This window comes from Heterocephalus glaber, unplaced genomic scaffold (assembly GCF_053883595.1).
Source record: "Heterocephalus glaber isolate CG9 unplaced genomic scaffold, H.glaber_assembly_v1.0 deba00001442, whole genome shotgun sequence".
Classification (NCBI taxonomy): Eukaryota; Metazoa; Chordata; class Mammalia; order Rodentia; family Bathyergidae; genus Heterocephalus; species Heterocephalus glaber.
The window spans coordinates 27986416-28013349 of record NW_028258296.1 but is presented as its reverse complement, the minus strand read 5'-3'; the positions used below and the strand labels follow the sequence as shown (position 1 = coordinate 28013349).

The 26934-nt window shown below is 37.7% G+C and overlaps 1 pseudogene; it reads left to right on the top strand.

The window, feature by feature from the left end:
* The first annotated feature begins 20899 nt into the window (after positions 1-20899).
* Positions 20900-22144, top strand: LOC101697567 (protein SET-like; annotated as a pseudogene).
* The last annotated feature ends 4790 nt before the right edge of the window (positions 22145-26934 follow it).

Sequence of the window (26934 nt, the reverse complement as noted above, 5' to 3'; positions counted from 1 at the left end):
CAATTCACCAGTCAAAAGAAGGAGACTGACGGAATGGATTAAGAAGCAAAATCCACCAATATGCTGTATACAAAAAACACACCTAACTCAGAAAGAAACTCATAGACAAAGTAAAAGGATGGAAAACGGCTCTCTGCGCAACAGGAACCCAGAAAAAAGCAGGGGTACCAATCTCATTTGCAGACAAAGTAGATTTCAAACCACACTTAATTAAGAGAGACAAAGATGGTCATTACATCCTTGTGAAGGGAACAATCCAAGGAGAAGAGATGACAATCCTCAATATATATGCACCAAATACAAATGCCCCCAACTATACAAAATAAATATTAATGGACATGAAAAACCAAACAAGCACTAATACAGTTATAGTGGGGCACCTTAATAGCCCACTATCACAAATAGACAGATCATCTAGACAAAAATTAACAACAAAATTCTAGAATGGAACCAAGCTATTGAACAAATGGACTTAATAGGTATTTACAGAGTGTTCTACCCCACAAAATCAGAATACACATTCTTTTCAGCTGCACACCGGTAATTCTCCAAAATAGAACACATGCTAGCTCACAGGACATGTCTAAGTCACTGTAAAAGAACTGAAATTACCCCCTGTATATTCTCAGACCATAGTGCCATAAAATTGGAAATCAATGGCATGAGAAACTGCAAAACTCCCACAAACACCTGGAAATTGAATAACACCCTCCTGAACAACCAATGGGTCACAGAGGAAATTAAGGAAGAAATTAGACAGTTTCTGCAAGTAAATGAAAATGCCAGTACAACATACAGGAATCTATGGGACACAATGAAAGCAGTTCTGCCTGGGAAATTCATAGCAGCGAATGCCCATATTAGGAATAACAGAGAGAACTCAGATAAATACCCTAATGCAGAACCTCAGACTCCTACAAAAAGAAGAGAATAACAAACCCAAAGCCTGCACAAGAGAGCAAATTATAAAGATCAGAGCAGAAATCAATGCAATGGAGACTAAGAGAATGATACAAAAAATGAAGGAATCAGAGTTGGTTTTTGGAAAGAATAAAATCGATAAACCTTTAGCCAACCTTATCACAAAAAGGAAAGAAAAGACTCAAATCCATGCAATGAAAAATGAAAAAGGGGAAGTCACAACAGAACCTGCAGACATCCAGAGTATCATCAATACCTACTTCAAGAACCTGTACTCTACTAAAATGGAAAACACAGAAGAAATGGACAGATTCCTAGATACATATGAATTGCCAAAGTTAAATGAAAAAGATATAGAAATTCTAAACACACCAATTACAAGGAGTGAAATTGAAAATGTAATAAAAAAAATTACCAACAGAGAAAAGCCCAGGTCCTGACGGCTTCACTGCTGAATTCTACCAGACATTTAAAGAACTAACTTGAGGCAGGTCTGCCCACACCCTGCCGAGGTCCCCAGTCGCGCGGAACACACGCTGAATCAGCGCGCTGCAGACAGGCAAGTCTGTGCACGCCCTACCGAGGTCCTGAGTCACGCGGAAGACACCGTATCACCCCACTGCAGACAGGCAGCCACCTGATTCCACATTACCAAGGCGCAGAGGACACCAGACCACCAGACCGAGGTACTGAGTCCCACTGTTCCCGGCCCAGAGGTAGGGGTTTCTGAGCCATCGTCCCACTGTTCCTGGTCCAGAGGAAGGGGCTTCCCGGTCACCATCCCTCCCGCTGCTCCCAGCCCAGAGGAAAGGGCTTTTGGGCCACCTTCTGTCCCGCTACTCCTGGCCCAGAGGAAGGGGCTTCTGGACCACCATCCCTCCCACCACTCTGGCCCAGAGGGAGGGGCTTCTGAGCCACCATCCCACTGCTCCTGGTTCAGAGGAAGGGATTTCCCGGCCAACATTCCTCCAGCTGCTCCCAGCCCACAGGAAAGGGCTTTTGGGTCACCATCCCTATCTCTGCTCCCGGGCCCTGTCCCACCTCACCCAGCTCAGAGGAGGTAATCTGTGCAGGCGCTAATAGCCCCCTGCCCCAGTCGAAATGAGAAAACACATAAATAAGTCTCAAAACCAGACTTCCAGATCACCTACAGCAACCCCAAAGGGAAATGAGATGGAACCCTCTGATACTCAACAACCTGGACCCACTGAACTGGCAACAAAAGGGGATCTAGAAAAAATGAAATCAGAAATAATTTCTCAGATAACAGGAGAAATTGTGTCCCTAGTGCAAGACATGATTAATAAATCTAGAGAGGAGCTGAGGAACATGATGGAATCCCAACATAGGAAACAAATGGAATCCATAAAACAGATGCAAATAGATTTCCAGGACATGAAAAACTCCATTGAAAGTCTACACAGCAGAATGAGCCAGTGTGAGGACAGAATTTCAGATATAGAAGATAAGATTGCAATTAGTGACCAGGAAAAGAAAAATTGCTTCAAAATTATAAGGAAACATGAGAAATCAATCCAGCACCTGCTGGATGATGCAAAAAAGAATAACATAAGACTGATTGGGCTCAATGAAGAAACAGGAGAGAGTGCAGATGACATAAAAAATCTCTTCACAGAAGTAATGGCAGAAAACTTCCCAAGCAGGGGAAAAGAGCTTGACATACAGATAACTGACGCATATAGGACTCCAAATAGCCTTGATCAAAAAAAATCTACACATAGGCATATAATTGTTAAGATTCCAGAAACAGAACAGAAGAACAAAGTTCTCCAAGTAGTCAAAGAAAAGAAACAAATCACATACAAAGGAAAGCCCATCAGAATGACAGAAGACTTCTCAACACAAACCATCAAGGCAAGAAGAGCTTGGAGTGACATATTCCAAGCCCTAAAAGAAAACAGCCTCCAACCCAGATTGATGTACCCTGCAAAACTATCTTTCAAAATGGATGGAGAAATAAGATACTTTCATGACAAAGAGCACTTTAGGAACTTTGTGAATACCAAACAAGCACTCCAAAGAATTTTACACAATATCCTAGGAACAGACATTGAGGATCACAACCCCAGGAAGCAAAGCAGAAGGAACCCATCTGGCATGACAAGAAATTAAATGTAAAGGGGGAGAACCCAACAAAAAGAAAAAGTCATGGCAATGACAAGTCAATACATTTCAGTTATAACCATCAATGTTAATGGTCTCAATTCACCAATCAAAAGAAATAGACTGGCAGAATGGGTCAAGAAGCAAAATCCAACAATATGCTGCATACAAGAAACACACTTCATTCAAAAGGAAACTCATAGACTGAAAGTTAAAGGGTGGAAAACAATACTCCATGTGACAGGAACCTGAAAAAAAGCAGCAGTAGCTATCCTCTTTGCAGATCAAGTGGATTTCAAACCAACACTAATTAAGAGAGATGAAGAAGGACACTACATCCTTGTAAAGGGAAGAATCCAAGAGGAAGAGATGACAATCATAAATATCTATGCACCAAACACTACTGTGCCCAACTATATAAAACAAATACTAACGGACATGAAAAGCCATATATGCGCTAATACAATTGTAGTGGGGTACCTCAACACCCGACTGTCACAAATAGATAGATCAACTAGACAAAAAATAAGTAATGAAATACTAGAACTCAATTGAACTCTTGAACAAATGAACTTAACAGATGTTTACAGAGTCTTCCACCCCACAAAATCAGAATACACACTCTTCTCAGCTGCACACGGGTCATTCTCCAAAATAGACCACATACTCACACACAGAACATGTTTAAGTAAGTGCAAAGGAATTGAAGTTATCCCCTGTATATTATCAGACCATAGTGCGATGAAAGTGGAGATACATAGCAAAAGAAACTCAAAAAATTTCATAAGCACTTGGAAATTGAACAACACACTTCTGAATAACCAATGGGTCACAAGAAATTAAAGAAGAAATCAGACAGTTCCTTCAATTAAATGACAATGACAATACAACATATCGGAATCTATGGGACACAATGAAAGCAGTTTTACGAGGGAAATTCATAGCAGTAAATATGCATATTAGGAAAACAGAGTGAGCCCAATTAAACAACCTGATGCTGAACCTCAAGCTTCTAGAAAAAGAAGAGCAGGACAACCCCAAAGCTCATACAAGGGAGGAAATTATAAAGATCAGAGGAGAAATCAATGCAATGGAGACTAAGAGAACGATACAAAAAATCAATGAAGCCAAGAGTTGGTTCTTTGAAAGAATCAACAAAATTGATAAACCTTTAGTCAACCTTGTCAGAAAAAGCAAAGAAAAGGCCAAAATCCATGCAATTAGGAATGAAAAGGGTGAATCTACAACAGACCCAGCAGAAATCCAGATGATCATCAATACCTACTTCCAGAACCTATACGCCAATAAGATGGACAACACAGAAGAAATGGACAGATTCCTAGATACAAATGAATTACCAAAGTTGAATGAAGAAGACCTAAAAATTCTGAACAACCCAATATCAACCAATGAAATTGAAAATGTAATTAAAAACTTATCACCTAAGAAAAGCCTGGGCCCTGATGGCTTCACTGCTGAATTCTACAAGACATTTAGAGAGGAACTGCTGCCACTACTGTTGAAACTCTTCAATGAAATTGAAAGGGAAGCAATACTCCCAAATTCATTCCTGGAAGCAAGCATCACCTTGATCCCCAAAGCAGAGAAAGACCCAACTGAAAAAGACAACTATAGGCCAATCTCACTAATGAACATAGATGCAAAAATCCTTAATAAGATACTGGCAAACAGAATGCAGAAGATCATCAAGAAGATCATACACCCTGATCAAGTGGGATTCATCCCAGGGATGCAGGGATGGTTCAATATATGAAAATCAATTAATGTAATACACTATATCAATAGAGCCGAGGACAAAAACCATATGATTATCTCCATAGACACAGAAAAAGCATTTGACAAAGTCCAACATGCATTTATGATAAAAACTCTACAAAAAATTGGAATAGATGGTCTCTACCTCAAACTGATAGAAGCCATCTATGAAAAATCAACAGCCAATATCATACTAAATGGTCAAAAACTGAAATACTTCACACTAAAATCACGAACAAGACAAGGATGTCCACTATCACCACTCTTGTTCAGTATAGTTCTGGAAACATTAGCCACGGCAATCAGACAAGAGAAAGAAATAAAAGGAATAAAGATAGGAAATGAAGAAGTCAACTTGTCATTATTTGCAGATGACATGATACTCTATATAGAAGACCCCAAGAACTCCACCAAAAGTCTTCTAGACTTAATAACCAAATTCAGTCAAGTAGCTGGTTACAAGGTCAACACACAAAAATCAATAGCTTTCCTCTATAAGAACGACAGACTCACTGAGAGAGAAATAGGGCAAATAATTCCTTTCACAATAGCATCCAAAAAACTGAAATACCTAGGAATCATCCTAACGAAAGAAGTCAAAGACCTCTTCTCTGAAAACTATGGCACTCTGAAAAGAGAGATTGAAGATGATATCAGAAAATGGACAGACATCCCCTGCTCCTGGGTAGGAAGGATTAATATAGTGAAAATGGCCATACTTCCAAAACTGCCATATAGATTTAATGCAATTCCAATTGAGATCCCAGCAGCATACTTCATAGACCTCGAGAAAACAATCCAAAAATTCATTTGGAACAAGAAGAGACCCAGAATAGCAAAAGCAATTCTAGGTAACAGAGACATGGCAGGGGGTATCACAATCCCCAACCTGCAACTCTACTACAAAGCCACTGTGATTAAAACAGCATGGTACTGGCAAAGAAACAGACCTGAGGACCAGTGGAACAGATTAGAAGATGCAGAAACAATGCCAGACACACTCAGACATCTCATCTTCGACAAAGGAGCCAAACACCCTCACTGGAGGAAAGATAGCCTCTTTAATAAATGGTGCTGGAAAAATTGGGCTTCAACTTGCCAAAGATTAAAACTAGACCTGTATCTGTCACCATGCACTAAACTAAAATCAAAATGGATTAAAGATCTAAATGTTAAAATAGAAACTCTGAACCAGTTGGAACAGAGGTTAGGTAGAACCCTTGAAGACATCGGTGTAGGAAAAGATTTTATGAACAAAACCTCAGTTGCCTGTGAACTAGCACAAACAATCAACAAATGGGATCTCTTCTTATTAAAAAGCTTCTGCACAGCAAGAGAAACCACCAGCAGTGTGAAGAGACAACCCACAATGTGAGAAAAAATCTTCACCTGCTCTTCCTCAGACAAAGATCTACTATCTCGAATCTATAAAGAACTTAAAAAGATCAGACCTCCCAAATTTAAAGACCCAATCCAAAAATGGGCATCTGAAATGAACAGACATTTCTCAGACAAAGAAGTAGAAATAGCAAATAAATACATGAAAAAATGTTCACCGTCACTGGTCATTTGAGAGATGCAAATGAAAACAACACTGAGATTCCACTTCACTCCAGATAGAATGGCTCCTATCATGAAATCAACCAATAACAAATGCTGGTGGGGCTGTGGGGAAAGAGGAACCCTGCTCCACTGCTGGTGGGAGTGTAGACTGGTGCAACCACTGTGGAAATCAGTATGGAGATACCTCAAAGAACTAGGACTGGAAATCCCATTTGACCCCGCTATTCCACTGCTGGGGATCTTCCCCAAAGAATTAAAAGTGATATATGTGCACCCATATACCACAGTGATGTATGTGCACCCATGTTCATAGCAGCACAGTTTGTAATAGCTAAAACTTGGAAACAGCCCAAATGCCCATCAACTGGAGACTGGATAAAGAAAATGTGGTTTTTTAATAAAATGGAGTACTACTCAGCCATAAAAAATGAGAAATTAGAGACATTTATAGCTAAGTGGATGCACATTGAGGCAATACTCTTAAGTGAAATAAATAGGACACACATGTGTAAATACCAAATAGTTTCTCTGGTGTGAGAAACTGAAAGTGTAAATAAGGACTAAACGTATAATAGGTCATGTGAAATAAGAAAAGGGTCAAAGGGGAAGGAAGTGGGAGGGCTAAGGAAAAGAATAGAAGGGAATGGGATTAATATGAGAAAATGGAAAAATAGGAACAAAATCTTTGTAAATAGGGCTGGAGGGGTTGAAGGGAGGGCTGGGCAAAGGTGAAAAACAAGAACCAAGAGAGACTAAAGGTGCAAATTTCCAATGATGAATGTCATTATATTGTATACCTAAAATGTACCAATGATTAGAATGAATAATCGATAATGTAAAATAGGAAGAAAAGGTCCAAAGGGGTAGGGGTAGTGGGAGGGGCAGGGGAAAGGAAAGAAGGGAAAGGAAAAAATGATGAGAAATGGAAAAAATGGAAATAAAATCTTTGTAAATAGGGAAGGGTGGAGGGCGTGAAGGGAGGGCTAGGAATGGGGAAAAAATAAGAACCAAGATGCACTATATAAAGGTACAATTCCCAATGAGAAATGTAATTGTGTTGTATACCTACAATGTACCAATAAAAGAATTTAATACAAAAAAAAATAATAAAATAAAGAACTAACTTCATTACTCTTGCAACTCATCAAGGAAGTTGAAAGGGAAGCAAGGCTTCCAAACTCATTCCTGGAAGCAAGGGTGACTTTGATTCCAAAACCAGGGAAAGACCCAACCCAAAAAGAGAACTACAGGCCAGTCTCCCCAATGAACACAGATGCACAAATCCTCAACAAGATACTGCCAAACAAAATACAGATGGTCATCAACGAGATCACACACCCTGACCAAGTCGGGTTTATCCCAGGGATGCAAGGTTGGTTCAACATTCGTTCATCAATAAATGTAATAAAGTATAGTAACAGAGTCAAGGACAAAAACCAAATGATCATCTCAATAGATGCAGAAAAGGCACTCGACAAAATCGAACACCCATTCATGGTAAAAACCCTACATTAAATTGGAATAGAAGGTCTTTATCTCAACCTGATTAAGGCTATCTATGAAAAACCAACAGCCAACATCATACTAAATGGCCAAAAACTGAAATCCTTCACACTCAAACCAGGAACAAGACAAGAATGCCCACTATCACCACTCCTGTTCAATATACTTCTGGAAACATTAGCCACAGCAATTAAAAAAGTGAAAGAAATAAAAGGAATAAAGACAGGAAAGGAAGAAGTTAAGCTCTCATTATTTGCTGATGATAAGATACTTTACATAGAAGACCCAAAAACCTTGACCGCAAGACTTCTAGACTTCATTGACAGATTCAGTAGAGTAGCTGTATATAAGGTCAACACTCAAAAAACAATAGCCTTCTTATACACCAATAGCAGACTCACTGAGAGAGAAATTAGGGAAACAATTCCTTTTACAAGAGCATCCAGAAATATGAAATAGCTAGGATTCAGTCTAACAAAGGAAGCAAAAGACCTCTACACTGAAAACTACAGCCCCCTGAAAATGGAGGCTGAGGAGGATATAAGAAAATGGAAAGACATCCCTTGTTCCTCGGTAGGAAGAATCAATATAGTGAAAATGGCCACACTTCCAAAACTGCTACATCGATTTAATGCAATGCCGACTGAAATGCCAACAATAAATCAGACAAAGGGCTACTATCGAGGATATACAAAGAACTGAAAAAAGTCAGACTCCCCAAATTCAAAGACCCAATTCAAAAATGGGCATCTGAAATGAACAGACATTTCTCAGACGAAGAAGTAAAAGCAGCAAATAAACGTATGAAAAAATGTTCAACATCACTGGTCATTCGAAAGATGCAGATGAAAACAACACTGAGATTCCACCTCACCCCAGAAAGCGTGGCTGCTTTCAAGAAATCAACCAACAGCAAATGCTGGCGGGGCTGTGGAGAGAAAGGAACCCTTCTCCATTGTTGGTGGGAGTGCAGACTGGTGCAACCACTATGGAAATCAGTGTGGACATACCTCAAAGACCTAGGGCTGGAGGTCCCATTTGACCCAGCTATACATTCCCCTGCTGGGTATTTTTCCCAAAAGAAGTACAAGAATCATACCACAGAGATGTATGTGGACCCATGTTTATTGCAGCACAGTTGACTGCATTGCTTTGGATGTAGCACAAGAGACTAAGCATAAATGGCAAATGCTCTAATACTGATGCTCATCTCCAGCAACGATAAGCCATTCTTCAGATTTTCATTGCCTTCCTAAACACCCTAAAATTATTTTGGCATGTGGGGTACTTTTAGGGAATCTAGCAATTTATGTCATCTCAATGAGGCCTAGGCAGCACAAGGAGTTTGACACCTCCAGGTGAAGTATGCAAGACTCACTCTATCCTTGCCTCACATCTTGCCATGCATCTTTTCCACTGTACTGTTTTTGAAGTATTTCCTCTTTCAGAGGTAACAATAAGTTAAGTGTTATCCTAAGTCTTGTGATTTATTCCAATAAATAAGAAAAAAAGAACAGAATGGTAAATTCTGAGAATATAAATTTGTAACCAAGTAGACCAAAAGTGAATTACCCTAAAACCCAAATTTGACAAGTATAAGACATGGAAGCGTTCTAACAGAATAGCATGATTTTATACTTGTGGATTCAGACTTTGACATGAAACAAGGTCAGAATTCAGGGAAATCATTGGAGATACAGTTGATGTTTCCTGCAGTGAAGAATTTATTGCAGATGTAGAAAGACATTACCTATTTGCTGTAAGAAGTGATGTAGGTAAAATGTGTAAACTTCTCTTATTTCCATGAAATACTTTACACTGTCCATACTGCATCCCACATCAGTCACAAATCTTGAAACTCATCATAGTTCAGGACAGCCACACCTACACTCAATACTTCTTCTGGGTCTACCCCAAATATCTATTTTTCTCTACATTCTGTTTTCTTGGCAGGCAGAACAAACTCTACACTGAGAGACACCTTGCCATGAACTCATGCTTAAAACAAACACATTGCTGCAGACCCTGTGCAAATCGTTTTACCATATTCATGCAAACTGACAGAGCCATGCAGTATTGCCTATCAATTTTACTTCTACATGTAGACTCAAAAAAGCCCATACCAAATATCTACAAAATATGTAGCTTTTCCTGGCAATACCTTATGTGAAACCATGCAAATATCTCTAAAAATGTTGGCTCAGAATAATATCCTAAAATTTCTATCTGCACATATTCAAAATAATTAGAAGTTAAGTGTGGTGGTGCATGCCTGTAGTCCCAGCACTCAGGAGCCTGAGGCAAGAGAATCATCACAAGTTCAAGATCAGCTCGAACTACATAGCGAGTTCAAATCCAGCCTGAGCTACATAGCAAGACCCTGTCTTAAACACCCCCCTCCCCAATTTAAGCTTCCTATTACTACAGTAGTAACTCTTCAAAGGCATTTTTATGGTCCCATATACTTGTGGTTTTGCATTTGTATCCTTTTAAGTCCTAGAAGTCTCTAAGCCAATGTATGTGGACAGGGCTTTTTGGATACACCACTCCTGGTTAGTGCACCAGGATTCTGCCGCTTTGAGCCAGTAGAAATCATGGGCAACCACAACCATTAACAAGATATCATAATGTAAATCTCCCAGTTGAACTAGATAGCAATTTCAGAGATCCAGTATTCTATCTGAACATACAAGTATGTCTTTCATCTTGTCTTCAGCTGTGTAATATTAGGACAGTAATGTTTCTATCTTCTGGTGCTTCAGCAAGAACTAATGTGTCAAAAGAACTGGACTTTATTAGATAAAATAATCTCATCTACAAACAATGTCCTGTATGTAGAAGCACCAACTTTCTAAGTGTATAGTAACAGGGCATTGAATACAGGATTGAAACTTTGGTATGGATAGAAGATGAACAAATCTAGCCTTTAAAACACACACAATACAAGCAGATTTTCAATATATAGAAGAGAGAGGTGACATGGTTCTCCTCCAAACTTACAGCGTATTTTGAGTTTTCCAGAGCAAAAGGCCAATGAGAACAGGGTAAAGTGGTAGGTAAAGAGGGAAAATGATAAGGTAGGGGTATTACCTTTTGAGAATATGATATTTGTTGTGGAGAACTAAAAGAAATGGACTTGTTAGCAGTCAGATACTGGAGGTAAGGGAATAGAAATGGCACTGCTAAAACCTACAACCACTTTGGACAGGAAATGGGGAGAGGGGAGAGAATTCACATAGGAAAGATATTGCATGGGGCTGTCATTGTAAGGTTGAATCTTACCAAGATACTCATGTAATGGTACAAGAACCCAATGATAAATGTAACTGTATTTTATACCTAAAATGTACCAATAAACTTAATGGGAAAAGAAAGGTTGAATCTTGCCATCACACTGTGGTGATACTACTCATTTCCTGTGATGAGATCTTAAGCGGTCTTTTCAACGTTCTTCTTCCATCACATATGATACTTCTTGGCTATGGTTCTTTGGGATAAAGACAAGAAACACAAGGAAGGGCCTGATAACATCAAAGTCTTTCATAAACATGGAAACAATTTTCCTTTCTGTCAGTGATCTCTGTTATGCTAATCTCAATAGTAAAGGTAGTCAAACTTGTATTTTGTTTAGGAAATTAAAGTCTCATTTGCTTCATGACATCTTGAGTTGCATTATAATTGGCTTGTACTCTGAATAGCCATGCTTTCCCAAATTTCATGTGTAAAATATTACTCCCCTTCATGAGAGTATGAGGGGGTGGAGAATTTGAGAATGAATAAGGTCATGAGGTCCGAGCCTTTAATAATAAGATGCATGCAAATACAAAAGGCCAAACCCTTTCTTGCCTTGTGAGGACACAGCTAGAGGGGACCAACGTTTTACCAGGCATTTAAACTCTGAGTGCCTTGACCTTGGATGATGGAGACCATCCTGAGCAAGCTGCAAATTTATAAATTGGCTTCTCATATTAAAAGTCTGAGTCTGCCTATTAGCCCACAAGAAGAGCCAGCAGTTGGTATGTGGGAAAGAAAAAACTCCCCATGCCACTGGTTATAGCAGAGGTCTCAATGATCTGTGCTGCTGTGACATCTTGGATGGCAAGACAACAGTGCAGCTAAGGGCAGCATGACTTATACATAAAACTTCTATAGATGCAGAAATTAATCTATAGGAAAAAACTAATTTTCCATTGGTCTGTGAACTGTTCTGCTAGAATGTCTCATTCCCTTGTTGCTAGGGCCCTGCTTGCATCAGTGTTCTCCACTCCACTTTTCCTTGCACCACCCCTTGCCCCTTCAAGAAGTTATATATTCAACAAATAGTGGCAAGCTCCAGGAGGTGATGTCTTAGCCTAATAGGAGCTCTGACCATCCTGGGTCCCCCACTTATGCAGTAAGGATCTTGTCTTTTCTTTTGTTATCCGGCCGCCATATCCTTGGTCAGGTGATTGGAGGTCTAATCAGTCTCCGATACTTGGATTCATCAACTTCTGAAGTTGTGAGAAATAATGTATTTTTGTTAGCAATCACTTTTTGATAATTTGTTTAGGGCAGCTGCAATTTAAAAACCAGTGGCTATAAACATTTCATTCATGAATGGTATAGCAGCAGCAATGGGAGCAGGCAGAGAGGGAAAAACAGTATTTTCACTTGCTATTCCAATCTCAATGCTGTTCCTACCCAGGTGTAGGTGTTTACCAATTTTGTTTCCCTCACTAAGTCATACAATTATGGGCATGGGTTACCAGTGGAAGTTCGTGCAATGGATTGCTGCTCTACTGAGTCAGTGTCAGTAGATTTAGATGAAGCCTATGACAAAAAAGTTCAACATGGAATTCAAAATGTTAAGTACCTAGGGACCCACAGATGAGGTCCAAGGGAAACATAGGCATCTCTATAAAATATATTAAAAATCTCTGTAAGAAAATCTTCAGCAAACAGCAACAAGCATGCAATATTTACAAAGATAAAACAAGTGAACAACCAAAACTGTAGAAAATTTTCTGAACACATGTATAGCTTACAGTCATGTGTGGGAAACCCTAATGATAGATAATGTCAATTATTTCCCAAATTATAATCCCAAAGCAATTCTTTTGCATTTCAAATGAATCAAGCATAAATTTGATTAAAATATTGCCATTCTTTTTCAGAAATTAAGTTAATAATACACTACTCTTCTGAAAATACAGAAAACATTTGAATTTTTAGAAACATTTGCAACAATAATTCTAACTTTGCTTAAATTGATAATATTTAATTCATTTATTTGAGGCAAAATAGTCTAGAAAAACTGCACATATTGAAGTTTTACAATTAAATGTGTAAATATATGTCTATATTGAGAAATGACTCACTCAAATTGTCTAGTTAACATATGTAACACCTAATACAGTTATTATTTGAGTATATGGGGAAAACATTAAAAACTACTCTGTTAACAACTTCAAATGTATGAGGGACACTACAACATTCATCATAGTCACCAGAGACCTCCAGAAACTGTTTGTACTATATTAGAAAAATGTTTAACTTTTCTATAACCTCTCAGTTTCCAAACTCTGAAAAGGATCACTGAACTCTCTGCTTCAGTTAAAAATTGGAAGTGCTAAGTACAAATGTGATTATGGTGTAGTTTTTAGTTGAAGTATTTCACTTAATAATCTCCACATTAATACATATTGTCATGAATAGAAAGATATATTTTTGAGACTAAAAAATATGTCATTGTATAACAAACCATACTATTCGTGCGCATCCAAACATTTTATGGAATAAAAGAGCCTCTAAATGCCTCATTCTGTAGGCTTTGATGCAAGGTGATTGTTTTGATATTAAGCATAACATGCAGATGCTGGCCTCTTCTGTAGATTATTGATGTTTTTACAGGAAGAAGGTAATTGGGAATATGCTCTAGAATGATTAGTTCCATTTCTCCATACTCCTTCCTAGGTAAAATGAGAGTAACCAGGTTTCCTCACCATCCTATTCTCTAATGGTGTTTCTGCCTTTTCATAGAACAGTAAGCAATGAAACAGGTTGGTAAAGGACTGAAGCTTCTGAAACTGACCCTAAGTCATTCTTTTGTTCTTTTAAATTATGCCGGTTATTGTTTTTATAGCAACTGAAAATTCATTAACAAAACCATTGAAGAGGATTTATAGTTTTCACAAGATGTCTATTGAGAACAATTCTTCAGTGCACATGGTAATACAGATATGTCTTCTAGATTCTGATTTCAGTGCAATTAATTTCAATTTAACTCAATCTTTTTCTTTTACTTTTTTGTAATAATGTGTTTGAACACAGATCTTTCCATATGCTATCAAAGATTTCTGCAATGAATCTACATCTCAAGCCCTCCACTCAATTTTTTGAGGGTTAATTTCTCAATACTAAAACATGATACTTTTGCATATTTGTGCATCTGCTACCAAAAAAACTACACAGTCCATTTCTAAGCACAAGTGACTATGAGATAGGAGATAGACAGTGGTAAAGCTGACTAGAAAATAAGCAGGACCTGTCAATCACAAGATCCCAGGACAGTGCCAAATAATTTCCAGGACTTCCATATGTATAACTTCTCATGGGCTCCCACGAGATGTAGATGGCATAAAAGAGACTGGATGCCATGAGAAACCCACTATCATGACTCTTTTTTTTTTAACTTAAATTCCTTTATTGGTACATTTTAGGTATACAAAACATTAACATTTCTCATTGGGAACTTGTACCTTTACATGATGCATCGTGGTTCTTATATTTTTCTCATTCCTAGCCCTCCCTTCACCCCCTCCAGCCTTCCCTGTTTACAAAAACCTTATTTCCATTTTTTTACATTTCTCATAATTTTTCCTTTCCCTTCTTTCCTTTCCCCTGCCCCTCCCACTACCCCTACCCCTTTGGACCTTTTCTTCCTATTTTGCATTATCGATTATTCATTCTAATCATTGGTACATTTTAGGTATGCAATATAATGACATTCATCATTGGAAATTTGTACCTTTACATAATCTCTCTTGGTTCTTATTTTTCACCTTTGCCCAGCCCTCCCTTCAACCCGTCCATCCCACCCTATTTACCAAGATTTTGTTTCCATTTTTCCATTTTCTCATATTAATTCCATTCCCTTCTTTCTTTTCCCCTGCCCCTCCCACTTCCCCTTCCCCTTTGCCCCTTTTCTTCCTATTTCACATTATCTATTATACCTTTTAGTCCTTATTTACACTTTCAGTTTCTCACACCAGAGAAACTATTTGGTATTTACACATGTGTGTCCTATTTATTTCACTTAAGAGTATCGCCTCAATATGCATCCATTTAGCTATAAATGTCTCTAATTTCTCATTTTTTATGGCTGAGTAGTACTCCATTTTATTTAAAAACCACATTTTTCTTTATCCAGTCTCCAGATGATGGGTATTTGGGCTGTTTCCAAGTTTTAGCTATTACAAATTGTGCTGCTATGAACATGGGCACACATATATCACTGTGGTATGATTCTTTTAGTACTTTGGGGAAGATACCCAGCAGGGGAAGAGAGGGGTCAAATGGAACTTCCAGTCCTAGTTCTTTGAAGTATCTCCATACTGATTTCCACAGTGGTTGCACCAGTCTACACTCCCACCAGCAGTGGAGCAGGGTTCCTCTTTCCCTAGAGCCCTGCCAGCATTTGTTATTGGTTAATTTCATGATAGCAGCCATTCTTTCTGGAGTGAGGTGAAATCTCAGTGTTGTTTTCATTTGAATCTCTCTAATGACCAGTGATGTTGAACATTTTTTCATGTATTTATTTGCTGTTTCTACTTCTTTGTCTGAGAAATGTCTCTTCATTTCAGATGCCCATTTTTGGATTGGGTCTTTAAATTTGGGAGGTCTGATCTTTTTAAGTTCCATTTGTCCGAGGAAAAGCAGGTGATGATTTTTTCCCACATTGTGGGTTGTCTCTTCACATTGCTGGTGGTTTCTCTTGCTGTGCAGAAGCTTTGTAATAAGAAGAGATCCCACTTGTTGATTGTTTGTGCTAGTTCACGGGGAACTGAGGTTTTGTTCATAAAATCTTTTCCTTCACCAGTGTCTTCAAGAGTTCTTCCTAAGCTCTCTTCCAGCTGGCTCAGCGTTTCTATTTTAATATTTAGATCTTTAATCCATTTTGATTTTAGTTTAGTGCATGGTGAGAGATATAGGTCTAGTTTTAATCTTTGGCAAGTTGAAGCCCAATTTTTCCAGCACCATTTTTTAAAGAGGCTATCTTTCCTCCAGTGAGGGTGTTTGGCTCCTTTGTCGAAGATGAGATGTCTGAGTGGGTCTGGTGTTGTTTCTGCATTTTCTAATCTGTTCCACTGGTCCTCAGGTCTGTTTCTTTGCCAGTACCATGCTGTTTTTATCACAGTGGCTTTGTAGCAGAGTTGCAGGTTGGGGATTGTGACACCCCCTGCCATGTCTCTGTTACCTAGAATTGCTTTTGCTATTCTGGGTCTCTTCTTGTTCCAAATGAATTTTTGGATTGTTTTCTCGAGGTCTATGAAGTATGCTGCTGGGATTTCAATTGGGATTGCATTGAATCTATGTAGCAGTTTTGGCAGTATGGCGTTTTCACTATGTTGATCTTTCCTACCCAGGAGCAGGGGGTGTCTTTCCGTTTTCTGATATCATCTTCAATCTCTCTTTTCAGAGTGCTATAGTTTTCAGAGAAGAGGTCTTTGATTTCTTTCGTTACGTTGATTCCTAGGTATTTCAGTTTTTTGGATGCTATTGTGAAAGGAATTATTTGCCCTATTTCTCTCTCAGTGAGTCTGTCGTTCTTATAGAGGAAAGCTATTGATTTTTGTGTGTTGACCTTGTAACCAGCTACTTGACTGAATTTGGTTATTAAGTCTAGAAGACTTTTGGTGGAGTTCTTGGGGTCTTCTATATAGAGTATCATGTCATCTACAAATAATGACAATTTGACTTCTTCGTTTCCTATCTTTATTCCTTTTATTTCTTTCTCTTGTCTAATTGCCGTAGCTAATGTTTCCAGAACTATATTGAACAAGAGTGGTGATAGTGGATATCCTTGTCTTGTTCCTTTTTTTAGTGTGAAGGATTTCAGTTTTTGACCATTTAGTATGATACTGGCTGTTGGTTTTTCATAGATGGCTTTTATCAGTTTGAGGTAGAGACCATCTATTCCAATTTTTTATAGGGTTTTTAATCATAAATGCAAGTTGGATTTTGTCAAATGCTTTTTCTGCATCTATGGAGATAATCATATGGTATTTGTCCTTGGCTCTATTGATATAGTGTATTACATTGATTAATTTGTGTATGTTGAACCATCCCTGCATCCCTGGGATGAATCCCACTTGATCAGGGTGTATGATCTTCTTGATGATCTTCTGCATTCTATTTGCCAATATCTTATTAAGGATTTTTGCATCTATGTTCATTAGTGAGATTGGCCTATAGTTCTCCTTTTCAGTTGGGTCTTTCTCTGTTTTGGGGATCAAGGTGATGCTTGCTTCCAGGAATGACTTTGGGAGTATTGCTGGTCTGCACCCAGTGAGTGGGCCTCTGTGTCCTGTTGGGGAGCCTAGGAAATCAGTTCCAGGAGCACACCATTCCTCTCAAGGAGGCAGAGAGCCGCTCCCTCTGGTGGGGCTCAGGCCAATGCCCAAAAGGGCCGCTTCTTTCCCTATTCCTGAAACCAAAATGGAACCAAATGTGCCAGAATTGCAGAAAGAAATGCACGGAGACCCAGAATTTGGGTGAAAAAACAAAATCTTTACTTGCAAGCAGGCGGGACTGTCAGAAACTCATCTGATCAGTGTCTGCACTGTCCTTTGTTTTAACATTTCCTTTTATATCTTCTTTTAGCCATTACCTCATTCCTGGTGGTCTTAGTCAGTAAAATTTCTGTTTCCCTTTTACAACTAGTTCCTGTTAATGGTTATAGTCATAGACATATAACAAACAGATGGCACTTAAAACACATATATTGTAAACTACCCAAACATTTCTACTTTGTTTTTCTCCAGGTTAAATGTTATCTACAGCTAGGTTACATGTCAAAGGGTCAGTTAGCCATCACCTTAAACAAGAAGAGTTATGGGAAAGGTAAATCTTAAAGGAATGCATTACTTACTCTACTTCAGCTACCTTAATAACTAACCTATAGTTTAAATTTTCTCTACCAACATGAATTGTTTTGTTATTTGTTTTTTACAAGAGCAGGATTCCATCATATCCTGAGTTTCTGGTCACCAAGGCATAAATAAAACTGCATATGCTGCACAATCACCCAAGTATATTCATAACTTAGGCTAGATGGGCATAAATATTTCAATTATCAGAGTTAACTAGCATGTTTAGAGATGGAGAATGTTACATAGACTATAAAACCAATTACTTAACCTGAAATGAAGGAGGGCTGAAGCAAAATATCAGTATCAGCACCAGATATAATAAAAAATGATCAAGAGCAAAAACAAATCTTTCTCTCCCTTCGTTTCCTCTAATAATGGTTAGTTTAGTGCTAGGCACAGTATTAGAAGCTGAAGATACAGAAATCAAAAAGGCTTTGTAGATCTACCTTCCTTCTTAAGTGAAGAAAACAGTAATACAGAACTTACAATACAAGTTAAATGCTATATAAGTAGAAGTAAAAACAAAATTGTGTGAAGAAGTAAACAGGTTAGCCCAGGTGGTCTACTTAGCCTTTGTTCTCTCTAAACTAGCTACTGTTATGTTAGTCATCTCACATACTATTAGCTTTTGTGCACAATATATTTTTGTTCCAACTTTGACTACCCTGACAGATTCTAGATTTAGCTCCTTACTGTGGCTCAAACCCTCTTCAGGCTATTTGGACATGGGGCTTGCCAGTCTCCCTGCCTTTTGATAATTCTCTTTCTGAAACATTGGCTTGGAATATAGATCCTTGAATTTTTTTTATCTCCAAATGCCTTGAAAAAAGTATAGATTGTATCATCTAGCATTCTGATAACTATCTTAGTAAGGCAACTGAAAATGAAATTCAAATGGCCATTAACCATATGAAAAGATGTTATAAGATAATTGCAAATCAAAACTATCTTAAGTAATATCCTGCTCTTCTCAGATTACTAAAAAATAAAAGTGTGACTATATACTTTGTTGAAATTGTAAAAATGAACTACTGTTGGAAGTGCAAAATTCACATCCCTATAAAGGGCATTTGGAGAGTATTATTGCACTTATCCTTCAACTTGGCAATCTCACTTCTAGCAATTTACCCTAAAATACATTTACATTTTTACAAAATGACAAACTCAAAGAATGTTTGTTGAAGCATTGTTTATATTAGCCAAAGATTGGAAATAGCCCACCTGTCTACCAATAGCAGATGTTACTGTCAGAACTAATTGATATTTTGGACCAGATAATTCTTTGTTGTGCCATTGTCCTATGCATTGTGGGATGTCTAACAGCATCCCTGGCCTTTGCCTGCTAGCCGCCAATAGCACTCACCCCTCAACACCACAATGATTGCAGATGATACCAAATGTCCACTGGGGTGGGGGAACAAAATCTCTCCCATTCCTCCATTGAGCACTACTGATTCATAGAGAACTGGTTAAATAAACAATGATATACCTATATGTGAAATACTGTGCAGCTGATATTTCAACAATTTAATATGAAATACTGATTGGATAATAAAAAGTATGGAAACAGGAGAAGAAGGGAAACTGCTGTTTTGATGGTTTCAAGAATGGTGAAGAGAAGCAGAGGTCTGGGGATGTAGCTCAGTGGTAGAGTGCTTGGCTAGCATGTACAAATCCATGGGTTTGATGCTCAGCACTACAAAAGGAGAGGGAGAGAGGGAGACAGAGAGAGAGAGAGAGAGAGAGAGAGAGAGAGAGAGAGGTATTGCCATTATCCATAGCACTTTTTCAAAATGCATTTAATATATCTTAAAATTTCAGCTGTGTAAAAAGTAAGGCTATGTTTTTTTAAATCAAGATTGTGTTCAAGATATATGTTGATAGCCAGGTGGCATATGCCTGTAATCCCAGCACTCGGGAGGCTGAGGCAGGAGGATCACCATGAGTTTCAGGCCAACCTAGGCTACATAGTTAGTGCAAGTCCACCCTGAACTTTGTAGCGAGACCCTAGCTCAAAACACCAAAATATAAAATAAAATAAGATAATGAAGCTGTATAAGAGGGCAAAAAGCACTTTTTATACAAAAAGTACTTAAGTTATAAGAATATTTCTTATATAAATTAATTTCCAGAAGGTGTTGGAAGAGTCATTGGACTTGTTTTTATCTTAGGATTTTGTACTACTTTAAAGAATTCCTCAGAGATCTATCCCACTTTTAATAAATAGCTAATTATGGAAGTAATAAAGTTACATTTTTCCAATTCATTTTAACTTCCTTTTGAGAATAGTTTATTCTTTAATTTCTTAAGCCAAAAAAGAATAAAGTTTTTGCCTTTATTTGCCAAAGATCTAAAACAATCTTCCAGTTGTGGCTCAAATAAAAATAGCTACCTTATAGGAGAAAAAAGATAACCTATTGATAATGAGTACCAATGAGACTGTCACACAAAATCTATCTTTGATTAAACCTGCTGCTGAATCTTGAGATCAGAGATCTCAAGATATCCACAAAGATCCTTTTATTTTTCCACTTAATATCATATCTAAGTGCCTACTGTGTGCAAGCATTGTATTTAATCCTGAGAACAGTCTCAGTCGCGAATGACACATTTCTTGTTTTCAGGGAGGGAACTAGATCTTTAAAAACTCTTATGTACAAAATGTTATGAGACTACATAGAAGAAGCACAAAGGAATTGGCTTATGAGTCTGCTTTTTTATATTTAATTTTGTTCATATCACTCTCATGACTGCAGTGAGTGTCTTGCTTTTCATTGCCTACAAAAAAAAAAGTCTTCTTTCTGTAGAATTTGCTGTTTGTATAGAATCCAGGTTAGGTCCTACAAGATCCCACCTCCTTATAAAGTCTTTCTGAACCATCCCCAAGCCACCATAAATGTAATACTTTTCCTTTGTTGTTCATATACTATGTGAAAGGACCTATGCATATAATGCTTTTATTACATTCACATCAACAATTTGAGGGAGTGATTATTATGCCCTCTTTATAGGCATAGAAAATGAAGCTTAGATGTTGCTGAGCTGCTTCCTGTGGCTCAAGATGATCCTGGGCTGGTGCTAGGACTTCCCTTGTGTCATGGACCCCAAGCGCCAGTCTCTGCTCACCTCTCTGACCAAGTCTGAGGCAGCATTGGCCTCACAAGGCCTGCCCAAGGGAGAAAGAGAACAACAAGAAGCAAGTGAACATATTGATGAAGTACAAAATGAAATAGACTTAATGAACAAGCCAGTGAGGAGATATTGAAAGTAGAACAGAAATACAACAATTGTGCCAACCATTTTTTCAGAAGAGGTCAGAATTGATCGCCAAAATCCCAAATATTTGGGTAACAGCATTTGTTAACCATCCACAAGTGTCTGCGCTGGTTGGGGAGGAAGATGAAGAGGCATTGCATTATTTCACCAGAGTCAAAGTGACAGAATTTGAAGACATAAAATCAGGTTACCAAATAGGTTATTATTTTAATGAAAATCCTTACTTCGAAAATAAAGTTCCCTCCAAAGGATTTCATCTGAATGAGAATGGTGATCCATCTTCAAAGTCCACTGAAATCAAATGGAAATCTGGAAAAGATTTTTTAAAACTTTCAAGTCAAACACTGAATAAAGCCAGTAGGAAACATCAGCATGAAGAACCCTAGAACTTCTTTACCTGATTTACCGACCATGCTGATGCAGGTGCAGATGAGTTAGGAGAGGTCATCAAAGATGATATTTGGCCAAATCCATTTCAGTACTACTTGGTTCCTGATATGGATGATGAGAGGGGGAAGGAGAAGAAGAAGAAAATGATGAAGAAGGAGGAGGAGGAGGAGGAGGAGGAGGGAGGAGGAGGAGGAGGGAGGAGGAGGGAGGAGGAGGAGGGAGGAGGAGGGAGGAGGAGGATTGGAAGATATTGATGAAGGGGATGAGGATGAAAGTGAAGAAGATGAAGATGATGATGAAGGGAAGGAAGGAGAGGAAGATGAAGGAGAAGAAGACTAATTGAACACTGATGGATTCCAATCTTCTTTTTTGTTTCCTTTTTAAAAAATTTTCTCCAATCCCTGGAACCAAGCTGCAGTCTTTTTCCCCCCTTCTTGTGCTCAGTCACCCTGTTCTTGAAGTCTCTTTTGTTAAACACCATAGTTCTGGACTTATTTTATGGGAGGTACCCTGAGCAGAACACAACTGGAAAAGCATCTCTACACCCTTCTGTTCTAAATTCATTTTGATCCCCTCCTGTCTCACACAAACCGTATGGAATCAACACCACCGTGCTCTGTGGGAAAAAAGGAAACCCTTCCATTCCCTTCGCTCTGTGGGAAGCTGGAGGGCACTAGGCCCCTCTGTGGTAGTGCATAGAATTCTAGCTCTTTTCCTCCTTTCTCTGTAAATTGGGATCAGCGATTACAGTGTTTCTATATGAATACGCACAGTTAGCATTCACCAACACATACATGTCTACTTTCTCTTGTTTAAAAAAAAAGTAAAAAGAACTTTAAACAATGGGGTATAGGTCAGCAAAGGGGGTTTTGAGATGTTTGAGTGGTTAAGTGGGCATTTGACAACATGGCTTCTCCTTTGGCATGTTTAATTGTGATGTTAACAGACATCCTTGCAGTTTAAGATGACCCCTTTAAAATAAAATTCTCTCTTAATGATGACTTGAGCCTGCCACTCATGGGAGAATCAGTACCTGTAGGGTCTTATTTGGAATTGACATTCTCTATTATAATTTTGTTGGTTTATTTTTAAATTCTTTTTTGTTTTCACTAGAAAGGAAAAGGCGATGCACAGTTTTAAATGTTCAAAGTGTGCAAGTTGCTTTGTTACAGTAAAACTACATGTGTACACTAGAAAAAAGAAAATGAAGCTTAGGAGGTTAAATAATTTGCCCTGATTCTCTCTGTTGCTAAGTGGTTGTGCCAAGACTGAAAAAGGCCTGATTCCAAAGCCTGTATTCATAAACACTGCACCTAACAGTCTGCCATTGTGTTACTCTGAACTTTCATAGCGTTTGTCAACTGTACAATGTATTTGGCAATTCATCAAACATTAAGTGTCTAACATGTATCAGTCACAATAAATGACTCTTGGCTGAGAGTGTAGCTGAGTTTGCCGAACACATGCCTAGTCTGTATGGGGCTCTGGGTTCTTCATTCCCAACAAAAACATTGAAAGGGGGCTGGGGATTTAGCTCAGTGGTTTCCCTGCCTGCTGTGCAAGCACAAGTACCTGAGTTCAATCCCCGGTAAAAAAAAATATTGAAAGGAGCAAGACTCCTGTTATTTATGGCTTAAGCTATTGTTTCTCTCTCTCTCTCTCTCTCTCTCTCTCTCTCTCTCTCTCTCTCTCTCTCTCTCTCTCTCTCTCCCTCCCCCCGCCCACTACATAATTATTTTACCTTCTCAACTTGATTGTAAAACTTCTCTTATGGGTGAGGACTTTTAGGTAGGTCCTGTGATACTGTAGTATTCTATTTGACTAACAACTGATCCCTGGTTTTTTTCACTCTACCTTGAAATGTCTCTCAGATCACATCAATTATTACTTTATCTCCTAACTGCTCCCTGAGCAGTTTTATCTTCTCCCTTCAAAGATTCTTCTTCCATCCAGTCCAGAGTTGTCTTTCTAACATATGCATTTGATCATATTCTTCTTCTTGAACACCCCTGATTTCACAGGACAAAAGGAACATTCCTGATCCTAAGGTTGGAACTTTCTTTTCCCGGGCTACTATCTCCTGTTCCCCCTGAGACACTCCACTTTCATGTCCACTAGTCCAGTCACATTAGCCAAACAAAACATGCTCTTCCATAGCCCTGGGTCTTTCTTTTTTTAAATATTTATTAGTACATGTTTGCTGTATGTAATGATTATATTCATCATGGGGAGTTGGTACAAGTATGTAATACATTTCAATTCTTTTTACTTTCTCTCACCCTCCCTCCATGTCTAGGTTCCTTTCCCATTTGCAAAGGATTTTTCTTGCTATTTCATATTATCTATATTTTATTTTGTTCTTTAAATTATTTATACTTTGGGTTTCTCATATAAAAGAAACCATGTGATATTTATGCTTGTATGTCTGATCTGTTTCACTTAGGGTCTTAAAGTACATCCATTTTCCTAAAAATGACTTAAATTTATCATTCTGATGCCTGAGTACTACTCCATTACATATATATATATATACACACACACACACACATGTATATATATATATATATATATATACACACACACGTATATATATATAATCACATTTTCTTTCTGTATGCTTTTTCCCTCTGCTAGATAAAGTTCCTTTCCTTATTCATGTGGTGACCTCATCCTCATCTGTCAAAGGCCAATTCAAATGTCTTAGACTTCAATCCCATTAGTGCCTGAGAAGTTCTTTCTTATGTGTCTCATTTTGTTTATATTTACATGTTTCATTTGTTCACCCTATGTTAGAGATTTAATTATCTGCTTCTTGCTTTTAGTCTGAGCTCCTTAAGAGTTAAGGTTTATGTCTTTTTCCTGTCTGTGCTATCACAAAGCAGGCTCATGATAAAGTAGGTAATAAATCAACAATAAGATGCACAACATATCCTTTCTGTAACAGTCTCACTTTTCCCATGCTTTTTCATTAGAGTTAATCTACATATACCCATAAAAGTTAAAACAGAAAGCCAAAGTAGACTGTGTGTTTCTTTCTCATAAGGGTTTTTTTCCAAGGGTGTCTTGGTGAAAAACCTTCCCCAGTCAGTCCCCACTCACCCAATTCTAAAATTCCAAAGGAGGCTTTCAGGCTTGTCTTTACTAAAGTCACAGAGGAATTTTTCAATCCAAATTGATAACCTAGTTTTCATTTCATTTGAACCACTTATCAGTCAACTGTGATTTAATGACTAACATTAGTCACAACAGGAAGTAAAAATCAAATTAAGTCGCTACACTGCCTTTTAACAAAAATTAAATCTTTTCTTCACTATCTTTACTGGGCAGAGGCACCTAGCAGCTTCAGAAGCTGGGTTTTCCTGGTTCTTATCAGCATATCTGCTGTTTTCTGTTTATTTCAGGGAAAAATCATTAATATTCAGTAGCTCCCAGGGAGTCAGTATTTTAGTGAAATTGGCCAGTGGCAATCCCAAAAGTTGAAGCATACTTCTCTATAGGGAATGGCATGTCCAGGTCTAACAGTACTCTATGTATTAAAGTGTCTGAGTGTTAGGTAAAAATTTTAACATTCTCATTTCTTCAAAATTAAAAATCCAGTTGTGATATGTATTTGATTTATACTCACTCACCACTCTGCAGACTATTTAAGGACAGGAACTCTCTCCATAATCTGTGTCTGCTATGATACCATGGAGAGAATAGATACCTAACAAATATTTCTTGAATTAAATAAATTGAAACCAGAGCTCATTTCAATAATTCAGTTCAATAATCTGTGGAAGTCAATGGGAAAAAATGAAAACACAAGGTCCCTTGTTTAAAGAGCAATGGGAAAGTGCCGTCTAATGTACTGAAATATGAAGCCACATGTGTGTAATCCCAGGGTTCAGGAGGCTGAGGCAGGAGAATTGGAAGTTCAAGGCCAGCATGGACTGTGTAATGAGACCCTATGTCAAAAACATAAAAAACAAAAATAAAAACAACAAAGAAAGTACTGAAATATGACCTGAGGATTTACCTTAGTGGGCAGAGCACTTGCTTAGCATGTGCAAGGCTCTGGGCTTAGTCCCCAGCATCACAAAAATGATAACAACAATGATTATGATGATAATAAAGTACTGAAATATAATTTTATGGCAGCGTTATTCATAATATCCAAAACAGTGGAAACAACCCAAATTTCCATCAACTGGCAAATGGATAAACAAAATATGATGTATACATAAAATGGAATAATTGTCAGCCATATAAAGGACTAAATAACTGAGAGTGCTACAACGTAGATCAGTCTTTAAATCATTATGCTAAGTGAAAAGAAGCAAGTCCTAAAAAGCCATATATGATTCTATTCATATGAAATATCTATAACAGAGAAATCTATAGAGATATGAAATAGATTTGTGGGGGCTTAGGAATAGACAAGGGAAACAGATTTTTATTGGTAAGGGAGTCATGGCTAAAGGATTCAAAAAATAAATAAAGGACTCAACCTTTCTTTTGACTCAATTTTGGAACATTTTCATTGCCTCATTATATATATATATACATATATATATCTTTTTGCATCTATTTGTGAATATACTAAAAATCATTGAATTATACACTTTAAATGAGTGAATTGTTTGGTATGTGAATTATATCTCAATAAAGCTGTTTTTAAAAAGCACTACAATATAAACCATTTTCATTTCTTTAAAAATCTCTTTCTAGACTTTAAATGATATTTTAAATTGGATATGTTTGTGATACATAATACAGTGGACCCTTGACTAATGAACTCAATTGGTTCCATGGTTGTAACTCAAGTTGGCTGTAAGTCAATACAGCTGAGATCTGGATGTTTACCTGGGTACACATTACAGATAACAAGAGGCAGATAAATCTTCCATTAACCTAATTAACCCAAGTTGTTTGTATGTCAGTCCAGTTGTAACTTGAGGGTCCACTATAATTTTCATTTATTTGGGGGAGTTGATATATATATATATATATATATATATATACACACACACACACACATACATATATATATATACCATATCTTGATCATTTTTGATCCCTTCCTACTCCATATTTTTATTTGCTATTTAATATTGTTCTTAAAAAAGAAATATACATTAAAAATTATTTAACATGAATTCATAAAGCCAGTTTTAAATCCAACTATCAGGGAATCATTGGAATTATGTATTTTGTATATTGTAGCTTATACATTTACATAGAACAGTAGAAACACTACATGAAACCATTT